The sequence below is a fragment of the Cavia porcellus genome, unplaced genomic scaffold (assembly GCF_034190915.1).
Source record: "Cavia porcellus strain 051 isolate PalLab524CR breed Dunkin Hartley unplaced genomic scaffold, mCavPor4.1 scaffold_12, whole genome shotgun sequence".
NCBI classification, from domain to species: domain Eukaryota; kingdom Metazoa; phylum Chordata; class Mammalia; order Rodentia; family Caviidae; genus Cavia; species Cavia porcellus.
In genome coordinates, this window is record NW_026947495.1 from 39,936,454 (window position 1) to 39,951,048 (window position 14,595).

The window sequence follows — 14,595 nt, forward strand, 5'->3', positions numbered from 1 at the left end:
ATTTTATTTGTTTCAAATGTGTTTATAATTGTTCCCAGAAGTTATTTTTATATGCTCACTTTAAAATATTTGTCAGTTAATTTCATATCAGAGCACTCTTATGGTGGCATATATTAACTTACCTTTGTTTATATAATGTAACATTGTCTTGATTCTTGACATAATGAGCAGTGTTCATTGGATAAGTCAGATAATAGTCCTGTATATCTGGGTTATTATGCTAGGTGACCTGGTTCTTATTTTAGATGACTACTCTGTCAGGAAAGGGAAGTAGTAAGATCCAAATGTCGAGTTTCCACACTTATCCTCCATTCATAGTCCAAAGGGTGATCTTTTCTACTGATAATGAGGTACCCCAGTTTGTCTCCATTGATACCTCTCTAGCTGATACAATTGGAGATGCCTCATTATGGCTTCTCTTTTGGCACATGTTGCAGTCAGGGACTGTGAGAACATTTGCAATTAGGACACAGAATTTATAATATTATTTTTAAATGGTCACCCAAAGTAAAACACAAGAAAGTATAGGAAATCTATCCACAACACTAAAGACCCAGAATATTCAGCCAAGGGCCTGGATCCCACAGCAATGTCCTGCATGAGTCCAGATGAAGACCTAGAGCTCATGACAATGCCTCCATGCATCCAAATGGAGGTCCAGAGCCCATGAGAAAGGCTCACACCAGTCTGTTTTACACATCTGCATGGGAAAGACCCAAAAGTCAGCAGGGGAAGCTAGAAAGTATATAGCAGCCAGGTAAAGGAGCTGTGTTGGTAGCTTGAGAGTTCTACATTGGAGCCCAGAAGTCACACTCACAACAAAGACCAGTTCCTCTGATGATAAGCTTCATCAAAGTGTGACAAACTTTTCCGGAAGAAACAGCACACATCTTCCCCTCCACAGCCAGGAAGTGATGCACAATATAAGAACCAGAGCTCCCCCAAAGTGAACCACAACCACTCTCACCAACAAAGTCTCAAACTCCTCTGATGATAATGCTCGAACTCATATTGGAGAAGATAATCATGAAGCATTCCTCCAGGAGAACCAACAGCTCAAAATTGCAACACTTAGAAAAACACAGCTGGCTCTTCTTCTCCACATCTCTATTCATGCTGGCAACTTTCTTCAGTTGGATCACCTACATGCAGTACCATGCTGATTTAATTCAGCTGGTGTTAAGTTGACCATTAGTTTTTAACCCATAACAACACACATTGGCACCCTAGAGGAGAATATGAGTTTCTTATCTCTTCATGGTAATTAAAGTTCTGATTCTACATATTGTTGGCACTTCCAAAGGAAGGAGTTGAAACAGATAAACCTCCATAGAGACTGGCAAGAGTAAAAGACTAAACTTCCTATTATGCTACTGTGCTGATGTGAGTGGAAATGATCTCAGTTTATCCCATGTGTTTGGCTGGACTACAATGATTACTATCCAAAAGTTGTCATTGACTAACTCTGGTCTTTACTCAGAGAGAAAGTTGTATTGGAACTTTTCTATTCAGAATAGTGAATAGTGCAGAATAGTGAAGTTTCTCTTGGCATGTTGGTACATACATACAATATATTTTTATTATTTTCAACTTCATTATATGCCTTCCCTTTCCTTTCTCTATCCTTGAATCTTTTCTCTATTTTAAGGAATATACCAAAGATTGGTATTGCTATCTCAAATAGATTTTCTAATTTTAGCTTTTTGAGAACCCTGCATACTGATTCTGTTGTAGTTTTACTGGTTTACTTTCTTACACACAATGTAGAGGAGTTCTATTTTCTCCTACATAATTACCAGCATTGTTAGTTTTTTAAAATTATTATTGATAGCTATTTTGACTGGAGTGAGACAAAATTTAAATGTGGCTTCCATTTGCATTTCCATAATGACTAAATACTATGTTGGTTTTTTTGTGAATTTTTTATTTAAAGAAAGACTAAACAAAACAGTAAATGGGTAGATACAATACACACTTTCAAAGAAAAAGAAATAAACAGTAATTAAATCACTAATTGATGTTTACATATTGTCCTCTTACAAATAATTGTTCAAGATACAAAAGTGGAACATAAAGGGGAATTCAAACAGTGAGATTGCAAATAGCTCTATTCAACTATCCAACAAAAGCTTAGTAATATGGTTATCTCTCTTATACACTTAAACATATATGCAGGTATCCATATCTTCATTTATATTGAGATTAAATGAACCAAAGCAGACTAAAATCACTCTGGACAAAGAATAATAGTATTGCTGGATTTCACATCATGACACCCTGGGATCAGCACTGGGAATTGTAGTGTCTTTCTTCCTTCAAAGTATTTGTTGATTTCATCATGTGTCATAAGATCAGTTCTCATAGACTGTTCATACATTCTATGCATGCATGAGACTTAACATGTATTCCTATCCTTTCTATATTAGAAGGGGAAACAAAACAAAGTAGGACAGAACAGAACATATTCCTATAGATACATAAAACAAAAAAGACATGTAAAACCACTGTACAAGGAGTTCTACCATGGTTATTGTGTTATCTCTTGTTATCTTCAACAAAATTGGCTGTATCATCAGATATAATATAATTGAATATATCAGTATATAACAGTATTGATAGAAACCCAACTTTGTAGATAGTGTTAAACTGCAAAGAGAGGCAGTATTCAAATAAAAATGGGTAACATAGTGAATCTTGTCATTTTCAGTATAGTTGTCTATACTCTCAGACTTGATACTATCAATTATTACAGTTTTTAATAAAATCTGTCAATAACAAACATAAATCAAACAAACCAGACTTAACTAAGATCAGTCATGATACAACAATGTAAGTTATACAGGGATCCAGATTAAGTTAATAGGAAATTAAAGATGATTACTGTGCTATATCCTGACATTTTTGGGAAGGCTGCCTGTGCCCTCAGATCTAGTGCTTGTAGACAAACTGGGACAGAATAAGTTCTATATAAGCAGAGCTGTGTGAGTAATATGGGTTTTGACTCCTGATACACTATTAATAATATCTTCTGCTGTCTTTTTTAAGACTATTCCTCCCCTTTCACTCCCCCAAGGAATACTGTGCATTTTGGGGTCTTACCAACACACTTGGTCTTAAATTGGGGGGGGGGAGCAACCTGCTATTTACCTAAGTGGTTCTGAACCTTCTACCCCCTAGACTTGATTATATTCCTTTACCTAGTAAAACCTGTCTTTCCCATCTATCCTCAATTACTAGTCTAGTTGTCCTTATTACTCTCTGGTTCCCTGTCACATAGAGCATAGTTTTCTCATATTTGATTTTCAGTCCATAAACCCTTTTTCAGGTTAATTATATTTCATATAAAAAGCATCACAGTGGACCCTACCTCCTGATCTACTCTGCCTGTGACTCTCTTTTTTTAAAATTTAATGTATCAAGGCCATTTATATTAGAGATATAGCCAATCTTCTCTGCCTCATTTCTGTTGTGTTTTTTTTCCCCTGTCATTAATTGTCTGTATGTCTTCTTCATTTCACTTTTTGCACCATTCATTGAGGCCTCTCTGCCACTGTTCCTGGAATCCTGGTGCTTTTCTCTTTCTTTAGAACATCCTGCAGTATTTTCTGTAGAGTTGGATTGATGGTCGCAAATTCCTCCAGTTCCTCTTTGTCCTGGAAGCATCTTGTTTCTCCATTAATTTCTAGAGATAATTTTTCAGGGTACATCAATCTGGGCTGGAGGTTATTTTCTTTCAGGGCGTGGAATATTTCACTCCAGGCTTGTCTTGATTTGATGGTTTGTGTCCAGAAATCTGCTGTAATTCTGACGGGCTTTCCCTTGTAAGCTTTTTTTTTTTTTTTTTTTTTTGTCTCTGGCAGCTTTTAATATTCTGTTTTTATATTGGGTTTCTGCGATCTTGATTATTATATGCCTGGGTGTAGATCTGTTTCTGTGAATAGCCTTTGTAGTTCCTTTGTTTGTATCTTTGCTTCTTCATTCATATTCTTTATTCTTAAGTTGTAGATCCTCTTGCTGTCTTCTCTTTGAACCTGCTTCATGTACTCTGTATTTTCTTCATATTCTTCATCAAACAATTCTCCCTTTTTTTTGTATTCCTCTATTCTTCCATCTGTGTCTTCTTGAGAGGTGCTTAGCATTTCTTTTATAAATCTATTTTTATCTTGCTTTTCTGGGTGAAATATTTCACTTTTGAATTTGTCTATGAGGTCCTGAATATATCTTTTTATGTCCATTGGTACCATGCCTGATATTGTATGTTTGCTGTCCTCAATCTCCTTTATATTTACTTTTCTTGGATCAGTGTTCTCAGGGTTGGGGGCTGTGGACATTTTGTTGTTTGCTCTTCTCATATTTTTTGTTTCTTGCATACAGGTGTATATAGAATTTTTTCTTTGTTGGATATGATTCTTCTTCTGAAACATGCTGGGTATATGGTCCTGCCCACTGCAGGTTGCTATTGAGGTGCAAACAGGGGCAGTGTATGCTGGCCCCTCATCTTTGGGTCAGTCAACCTGCTGATGCCTTCACTGCTTAGTGTACTGCTGCTGGGCATAGGGAATTGGTTTGGTAACCTATTGGATCTCAGCCAGGGGCATGACTCAGGCCAAGCACTCTCCACCAATCCCATTTGAGAATGGAGCAACTGCCTGAGGTCACTGCTGCTCCTTGTTCTTGCCAGTCTTCTTGGTCCCAGAATGTCATCTGTTAGAGCCCCTTTTCCTGTGGAATGGTTTCATTTCCATCACTCACCGCAGGTTGATGCAGGTTCCTTGCCAGTTCAGTTCTCTGTTTGGCTCACCAACCCCCAACCTCATTGTGACTTCATGTCCAGTGGTTTGTAGTGGCAGGATTTCGGGTGGCTCTGTAAGTTGTGGCTACATGAGTACAGGTGGGGCGCTGCAGCAGGGACAACAAATCTTTAGCTATTTCCAATAGTAGCACCAGGACTGTATGTTTGATTGGTTCTTCCCATCTTAGTTTCTTTCTGGATGAAGAATATTCTTCTCCCTCTGTTTGGGACTCCCCACATTGTGTTATTTTGAAATCTAAGTTGACTATCTCAGGGAGCCTCTGTAGCCTGCTGTTGTCTATCCACAATCTTTACCGGAACTTAAATACTATGTTTTGAACATTTTTTTAATCTACTTATTGGTTGCTTGAAATTTTTCTTTGAAGTGTATATTAAACTCATTTCCCCATTCATTGACTAGGTTATTTTGTTTTTAGAATTAATATTTTTGAATTCTTTACATATTCTAGATATTAAAAAGACTAGACTAGCTAGCAAAGATGTTTTCCTTTTCTGTAAGTTAACCATTACTGTATTGATTGTTCCCTTTGTTATATAGAGTATTTTCATTTGATGCAACACCATTTCTTGATGCTTGGTATTATTCTCTGTGCTATGTGTGTTCTTTTTGGGAATATTTTGCCTATGTCTAAGATTTCAATTATTTCCCCTATGTTTTCACCTAGCAATATCGTTATTATTCTCTTGTATATTTGATTGATTTTAATTTGATTTCAGAACAGATTGAGAGCTTAAGATATAATATGAATCTGCATGTTGATGTCCAGCTTTCCCAACTTATTTAAAACTTGTCTTTACTGAAGTGTACATTTTTGGCTCCTTTGTCAAAAAATCAGATGATTATAAGTGTTTGGACTTGTTTCTGTGTATTGCCTTCTCATTCATTTAGTTTAAATATCCATTTTGTACCAGTACCATGTTGATTTTGTTACTATAGCTTTGAAGTATAACTGTAAATCAGGTACTAAAGTGCCCTAGCATCACTCCATATATTTAGTGTTGCTTTCCCTCTTGTAGGTGTTTTATGCTTCCATATGAATATTACATTTGTATTTTTTTTGTCTTTTTCCTTTTTATCGGTACCAGAGATGGAACTCATGACTGACCGCTTACAAGGCAGGCGCTTATGCTGCTGAACTAAATCCCCAGCCCCTACATTTGTAATTGTTGAAAAGTGCCTTTGAAATTTTAATAGGAATTTTATTGAATTTGTAGATCATTTTTATTATTTAAATTTTATTACTTAATATTTAAAATATTAGGTTTTTGTATCATCTAGTATGATTTCTTATTTTCTCCTTCTGATTCTCATTCGCTTATCTACTTTCTCAATATGATTTTTATTTCCCTAGATCTTGTGGTTGTGGCTGGGTTTTTTCCCCTCTGTATTTAGGATTCCCACTAGTACTGTCTATTTTATATTTATTTTGGAGATCTTTGTTTGTTCCTTCAATTTTGAAGGAAAAAACTACAGAACATAATAACTTGAGGTTACAATTTTGGGGGGAAGTAGCCTTGAGACACATCATTACAGGTGCTCCTTGCCTTTAAAATTCCATGATAAATCTGCTGGTAACTGATGAATTTTCCCTTATAAGTGAATCAAGTTTTTCTCTAGTAACTTTTTTTTAAATTTTTTTTTGTCTTTTTCATTTTTATCGGTACCAGGGATCAAACTCACGACTGCCTTCTTGCAAGGCAGGTGCTTATGCCACTGAGCTAAATCCCCAGCCCCATTCTCTGGTAACTTTTAATACTCTTTCTCTGCTGTGAATTTATGGAAATTTGACTATGATATGTGTCTTACTTTCTCATTACTGGTACAAAATACCAGGCATTTTTAAGGTTTGTTTGGCTCACAGTTTTTAGAAGTTCCAAGTCCATAGTTACCAAGCTCTGAGACAGAACAGCATGGCAAAGGGACATAACAGGTGAAACAGTGCATGACATAACAGACAAAAAACAGGGAGTCTAAGTCTTCTGCTTTTTATTCCATCCAGACTACAAGCCTATTTGTTGTAGACACTCCCATAGTAAATCTTCCCTCTTCAATAAGTTTGTCATCCATACTAAAAAATAGGCTAAACCAGTGAACTAATTCAGTATCTCATACCCAAGAATCACACACCCCTGATCCATCACTACAAAAGACTCATTTTGAGGGAGTAGTATTTTGAGGGACAACACTTTGAGGGGGCATTTCCATATATGCCATAACAATACATAATAAGTTATTTTGTGACCATGTCTGTTTGGAGTTCTATATGCTTCCATTACCTTGGTAACTATCTCATTCCCTAGATATACAGAGTTTTTCCTATAATTTTTGTGAATGGGCTTTCTGTGCTATTACCCTGTATATCCTTATCCTCCCTAAGCCACTGAGTCAGGTTTATCCAAGAGCTTTCAATAATTTATTTTCTCATCACTCTTGTATTTCAATATTGTTTTCTCATCACTCTTATATTTGTGATGAGGTCTGCAGCTCACTTGGGATGAAAAACCTCTACCATTATTGTGTGGGGATCATATTAGTAAGTGGTTTTACCTTTTTATGTGTTCTAAGTTGTGGGTATAGCACCATGTAAAAGTACTGCTCCAAGTGCTAGGTTATACTCCCAACACTGCTTTGAGAGGATGGAGATCTTTGTTCCTTCAATTTTGAAGGATAAAACTACAGAACATAGTAACTTGAGGTTACATTTTTGGGGGGAAGTAGCCCCAAAATGGAATAATAACCATAAATATAAACAATTAAAAAGACAACCATATAATTAAGAATTTGTTTTAAAAGATCTCTAATAGTTCACTAACCCAGGAAATGGCATGAAACAATGGAATATAACAATATACGATAGGTTATAAAAGTTATTAATGATATTCAGAAGAATGTTAATATTTTAGAACAGGGAAAGATTATAGGGACAGAAAGATACAAGGGAGAAGAAAATTAAAAAGATAAGGTAGAGAAAATAAATGTAAAGTGAGATAATAGATCAGAAGATTATGACAATTGGGACCTGATCAGCCCCAGGGATCTGTGGAATATACTTTCAAGTATTTCTTTATGGACCATAGAGGGAGGACATTGGAGTGTATCTGTGTCTGTTCCCTTTTTCCTGTCTGTCCTGCCACTTTTCTTAGTCATTTCACACTAAACAAATCTGCTCTACTGTGACCACCCATGAGAATATCTCTGGTTTAGAGCCATCCAATCATGAACTGAAACCAACAGCAAACTGAACCTCTGTTCCTTTAAATTGTTGAATAATATTTGTCAATGAAAAGAAAGCCAATAAAGAAAATTGGTACCAGAAATGGGGTTATTGTGGTGTCTCTGTCTGATAATGTTGTTAAGAAGTATTGAAACTAGTTTCTAGGAGAGATTTATTTTTATTATTTTTAGATCAAGAACAGAATATATATATATATATATATATTGAGAGAAGAAAAAGCTTCTATGTGGGGGAGGGACAAAAGGAATGCCGAGTGTGTTGTCCAGGAGGAGAATTTTTAAAGGATTTAGATATGTGGGCAAAAGTCTCTTTATAATAATCTCTAGGACCTCTACTTGAAAAGATCCTCAGAGACAATTTTTTCCTAGCATTTTTTTGCCAGTTTTCAGCTATTCAGGCACTCATAGGTAACTGGAGCTATGGTTTGGGGTAGCAGGTGTGTGTCTGGCTACTGCTTCCACTGACAACAGACTTTGCCATCATCCACAAGATGACAGTTTTACTGGCATGCAAAATGTCAAAATTTGAGGTAAGGAAGGCTTCAACTCACGTATCAAAGGAAGGCAAAAAGGCTCTAAGAGGGCGGTACACAAAGCTGTGGGAATGAATTCAAAGGTAAAATGGAGATGCCAAGAAATTTGAGATGTTGGGAATATGGACTGTCTGTTCATAGTTCAGGTTGTGAATAGAGCCCAAGAGGGGTTGTGTGGGCTGCAACTAACAAGCTCATAAGGTATATCTATCCTTTTGTAACTTATATCAGCATGTGACCTGGATGCCAGTCTTGGAGTTGCAGAACTTAATGTTTTTCCCACTGAGTTTTGGCCTTCCATTAGTCTGATTCCTTTTTGTCTTTCTGATCCTCCCTTTTGGAATGAAAATATTTATTTTGTGCCATTGTAACTCGGGGTTATGTAGCTTGCTTTTTATTTTTACATATGCTCACAGTTAAGAGTTTGACTAGAGTCTCAGAAGACACAACTAAACTGAGTTAGACAAAATAATCCAAAATAATCCAATGAGGAAGCAAAACAAACAAACAAAATGTACTAGGAACAATATACCTTCCCAGGTCCTAATAATTAGTAAAATTATCTGACACTGTCTAATATAAGAAGAATTATGAAAAAACTTTCTTAGCCTAGGATTCTCCTCAGTCTATAGAGTGAACTCTACTTCCTTAGGGTCACAGGTGAGTGCTAAGGCAAATCTATCAGTGTTTGATGGTTGGACTTGATCCTCACATAATAGGTTGCAGTTTGTTTGTTTGTTTCATTTTGTTTTGTGTTTTTGGTATTTGTTTATACCTGGGAATGCAGGCACAGTTAAAAATGGACCTGCTTACCAAATCTCTGACTTGTTTTGCCTGTGAAATTATCTACACTGTGGGTTCCAGTTCCATGAATTCTCTGTTCATGGTCTTAGAAATGCTGCTGGCAAGTGTATGCACTGGAAAGTACGTATCTGGTTTCAGGGCAAGCTGCATGGAACTCAGCATTTCCACCTATTCACATTTCTAGTGCCGCCCAGGAATAGGAAGGCAATATCCTCTCCCTAGTGAACATCATACTCTGCCCAGAATCTTAATGGGATATTTATAGCTTGTCCTAGCACTAGAGGCAGCAATAGTTAGACTGGATATCGCATGGCACAGCTCCTGGCAGTTTCTTCTCCAGGAGGATTTTGAAAAATATCACAAAAGGGTACATTTTCAAGACCCATTTAGTGACAAGCTCTAGGCCCAAGAACCAGTCTCATTCTAAATATCAAATTTCTGGCTTTCACCTGGTCACTAACTTGCTCAGGCTGAGTTCCAGTGATTTGATTTCTCCCTCTTCTATTCCTATAGCCACTTGTCTCAAAGAAGCCTGTCTGCCACTTGCCTCTTCTCCATAATGCCGTTTCTGTTTTTACTGATTGATACTTCCAGGTTGCTGGAGCCTTTGGTTCTAACTTTGGAATATATGAATTAAAAAGAAAACCTAGGATACTTTTCACTGTGCTCTTGACTAGGTCACAAGATCCCAAGCTAGTCAGCATTCTCTCCACTGCTCTGAGTTCCCTTATGATTGTCTCATATTAAATGTCCAGAGATTTTACATTTCTTTAATAAGTGAAGAGAAAAAGCACCTTCCTGGAAATAGAAAATTTGGAATGTTTTTAATTATGTTAAACATTTAGCCTAAATCAGTTCTAAAACAAACATACTGCATGAGTTTAGAGACACAATTTGAATTAATGCTTAGATGAAAAGTTTTGCAATGAAAAATTGGAGTATTGTGCTTATCTCTTATATTTCTTTAAAATATAAGAAACAAAATTTCTTTAGTCATAGACTGTATTGCAACACTTAATATTTATAGGGACCTTTTTATCAACTTGACTGATGGGATAAAAATTGTACAAAATTAAATATCTATAAATTTTATAAATACAAAGTTTAGATACTTTTTATATTGCTAACATGCAATTTAACAATCTGTATGAACTACATGTATAGCAAAGTCACAAAGGACTCCACCATAGTTACCTACACATCTACACATAGTTATATATTGTTACATACATCACACAAATATATAATGTGTATAACAGTTACATATTTATATATTAGCATGTTCATATAAAATAGTTTTTCTTCACATAGTTTGCTTTCAATGTAGTGAATAGAAAAATATGTCTAATATATATTAACACTGTCATTCTTCATCATCATTATCAATTATTTCTATTTCCTTTCCCACTAAAGCAATTTGGGGAAAGTAAACATAGACTGTTAATTGCCTAACTACCTAAAAATAAATAAGATTTTGGAGGAAGCACTCAGAATTAATTTAATCTCTCCAAATATAGTAATTTAATTAGTGTGTTTATTGTGTTATTTTTCCAGTGCACAGTAATAGCGGTCATAAAGTACCACCATGCTCAGTGAAAGATACATTCTTGAAAGAGTCTAGAGGATTTGAATGTGTTTATTTTTTATGATCAAGATATCTTAAGAAAGAAGTCATTCTAAGGAACTAGGGTACAGACAATAATTAGACAAAAATAATATCCATTTTAATTTCAAAACTATTCATGAAGTAGATTATAAATATTTTTGTTATTTATATAAATTTAACATCATAGGAGATAAAAGACAATTTCATTAAAGTGAGAAAAAAGATGGGGAAAACTGTTGTCACCATTATCATCCAACATTTTATAATGAGCTCTAATCTTTGAAATAAGTTGAAGTAGTTTAAAGATTAGAAAAGATACCATAATCATTATTATTTTATTTTACGATAATATATCTACAAGTCTGATGTCCATTATGGCAGGTGCAAGTACATATTGTAAGTGTCAGATGACATATGAAAAATGGCATTTTTGCATTACATTTTATATTTATTCAAGTAATATAATGTAAGGTTAAAATATGTTGCTAAAATTATAATACCGTATGTTTTCATTTCTCACATGTAGATATGTAGATGTGAAATTGGCAGATCATATGCTAAATCTATGTTTAAATTTTGGAGGAACTGCCAGAATTTTTTTCAAAAGTTTCTCACCATTCTACAATCTCTCTCATTGTGTGAGGTTCCTAATTTCTTCCTTTCTCATCATCACTTCTGATTATATCATTTTAATTACATTTAACATGATAGATATGAATAGGTAATTTTTTATTTTTATTTTGATTTTCCTTATGACCAAGAATGTTGAGTATCATTTAATGTTTATTGAGTTCACCAATTTTCTTTGAGAAAACATCTATTTTAATTTTTTTCCATTTAAATTAGCAGGTTTTTTTTTTGTTATTTAGTTGTAATACTCTCATATATATCATTGATACAAGTTCCTGATCAAACACGTGGTTGGAAAATATTGTATCTTTTATTCTTGGCAGTTTTTCTCTTGATTTTGTGGTGAAATTGGTAATACAAAAATTAATTTCCTGTAATCGAGTATTTTTCTCTCTGTGTGTGTGTGTGTGTGTGTGTGTGTGTGTGTGTGTGTGTCCATGTGTGTCTGGGTGTTTGGTGACGTATTTAAGAAAGTATTTTCCTAAATGAACATTATCAAGAATTATTCATGTATTTGCTTTTAAGAGCCTTACAATTTGAATATTTAAATCTGAAACTACTGGCTGTTTCATTAATTTTTGTGTATGTATGAATTAAAAGTCCAAATTTACTTTTTTGTGGGGAGCTATTAATTTGTCTTAGAATTATTTGTTGACAAGATATGTTCTATACCCTTACTCCTTGCATTTAATTGTCTTGGTATCCTCATGGTAATCAATTGACTATAGTCACACTTAATTCCTAGTTAATTTTATTGATTTATGTGTCCATTCTTATGCTGGTACCATGTCACACTGATTATGGAAAGTTTCATAGTAAGTTTTGGAATTTAAAAGAGTGAATTGGGGCTGGGGATTTAGCTCAGCGGCATAAGCGCCTGACTTGCAAGCAGGCAGTCATGAATTTGATCCCCAGTACCGATGAAAAGGAAAAAGACAGAAAAAAAAAAAAATAGAAGAGTGAGTCTTCCAATTTTGTTCTTTATTGACATTATTTTGCATGATCTTAGTCCTTTGTATAAGTACATGAATTTTCAGATCAGCTTATCTTTTTCTTTAAAAGAAGCTAGCTGAAATACTAATGGAGACTGCACTGGTTCTGTAGGTTAATCTGAAGAATATTCCTATTTTAATATTAAACATTCTTATCTATGAATATGAGATATCTTTTAAAACTGCATTTCTTTCCCTATTATCACAGAGTTTTCAATTTCAACTACTTGGCTTAATTAATTTGATTTAGACCTAAGTATTTAATTTTATAATATTTTAAATAGAATTATTTTCTTAATTTTATCTACAGAATATATTTTTCAAGTGTATATGAATACAATTGATTTTTTTTGGTCTTTTTTGTATTTATCAGTACCAGGGATCGAACTCACTACTGCCTGCTTGCAAGGCAGGCGCTTATGCTGCTGAGCTAAATCCCCAGCCCCAATTGATTTTTGTATACAGTATTATACAATACAGACTACTAATTTTGATTATTAATTCTAATAATTTTTGTAGGATCATTTTATTTTTCCTTTTCCAATCTAGGTGCCATTTGTATATGCATGTATGTGTGTATGTATGCGTGCATATTTATGTATATTTGCTAGTTACCCTAAAAGTGACAAAATGGATGTTTGTCTTTTCCTAACATAAGGAGAAATTCATTCAGCATGTCATAGTTAAAAATAATAATAAAAGCTGCAGATTTTCCATAGATGGTCAATATGAAGGTTTGGGAAAGTACCTATAAGCCTGGATATCTGGAAATCACTCCAGGTCAAACCAACATATTGTACAGTCACTGTTTTATTCAGGATATTGTTTAAAACCACTCTGTCCATCATGCTTTTTCTCTGGGTTGATAGATCTGTTTGTGATTTGAACAGAATTGGAAATACTTTTATTGTGCCCTATATCTCCATAGGATTGCCTCTGAATGGGTGCATTTTAGTGCTTAGAATGTCTAATCTCTGTTATTGTCCACAGTCTCAGAAAAATTCATCCTGATAATTTCTTTCTTTGTTTTTCTTTGTTAAGTCTTTGGTAGTCTTTTTTAGTGTGTTCCTGTGACAATCTCCATTATTTTAGTCAACTAATTTAGTGATCTCCTCTATTAAACCTGGATAAATTTTTATCTATATGCAGAGCTGTGATAGTTTTGTCCTTAAGGCTTGCCTTTCTGTTTGCATTAAGTCTTGCATTAATTCTCTAGATCGAGGGTCACTGTTTTAAAGGTAGCACCCCAGCATTGTAAGTGGTCATGGAGGGAGTGGCAATCCTTACAGACGTAGAACCCTTACTTCCTTAGGAGGAAAGTTGAGAGATCTAAAGCTCAATATTCTTAGGCTGTTTCATCTACAATGTGAAGACTGGGTGAACCAAAAGAAGCGAGTCTGTAGACAAGAAAATAAAATAGTGTCCTTCTTGTATCTTCTAGCTAATACCGACTACAAGTTAAAAACAGTTTTACTAAAGAGTTTCCCCTGGGAAGCAACTTGAAGGCAGAGGAGGAAAAGAAATTAAAAAGTAAAATAAAAACAGATAAAGGAAGGCACCACATGGCCTTGGAACTCATGCCAAGAAAATGAGTTGACATACAGGACATAGATAGAAAGCCAGTTGCACAAATGATACATCTTACTACTAATATAATATAATACAAGCAATGAGTATTGTTATGATTTGTGTCTAGGTGTCCCCTCAAAGCTTCATGCAGTCATGGATGCAGCTGATTTTATCATTTGTGATTTGTTCATTGTCTAGTGCTGGGACTGGCTGTGTGAATGCTGCATCTGCCCAGGGGCTATAGCCAGCATGCAATATAGGGGAGGGAAGGAGGTATACATTTTCCTTTTACCTTTTCACTCTTGTCACTTGCAGCTGCTGTAAACAGTTGCACCTAGGCATAACACCCTGCCTTGGAGCCAGCTAGGATGGTCAGAAACCTCCAAAATTGGAAGCTAAATAAACTTTTCCTA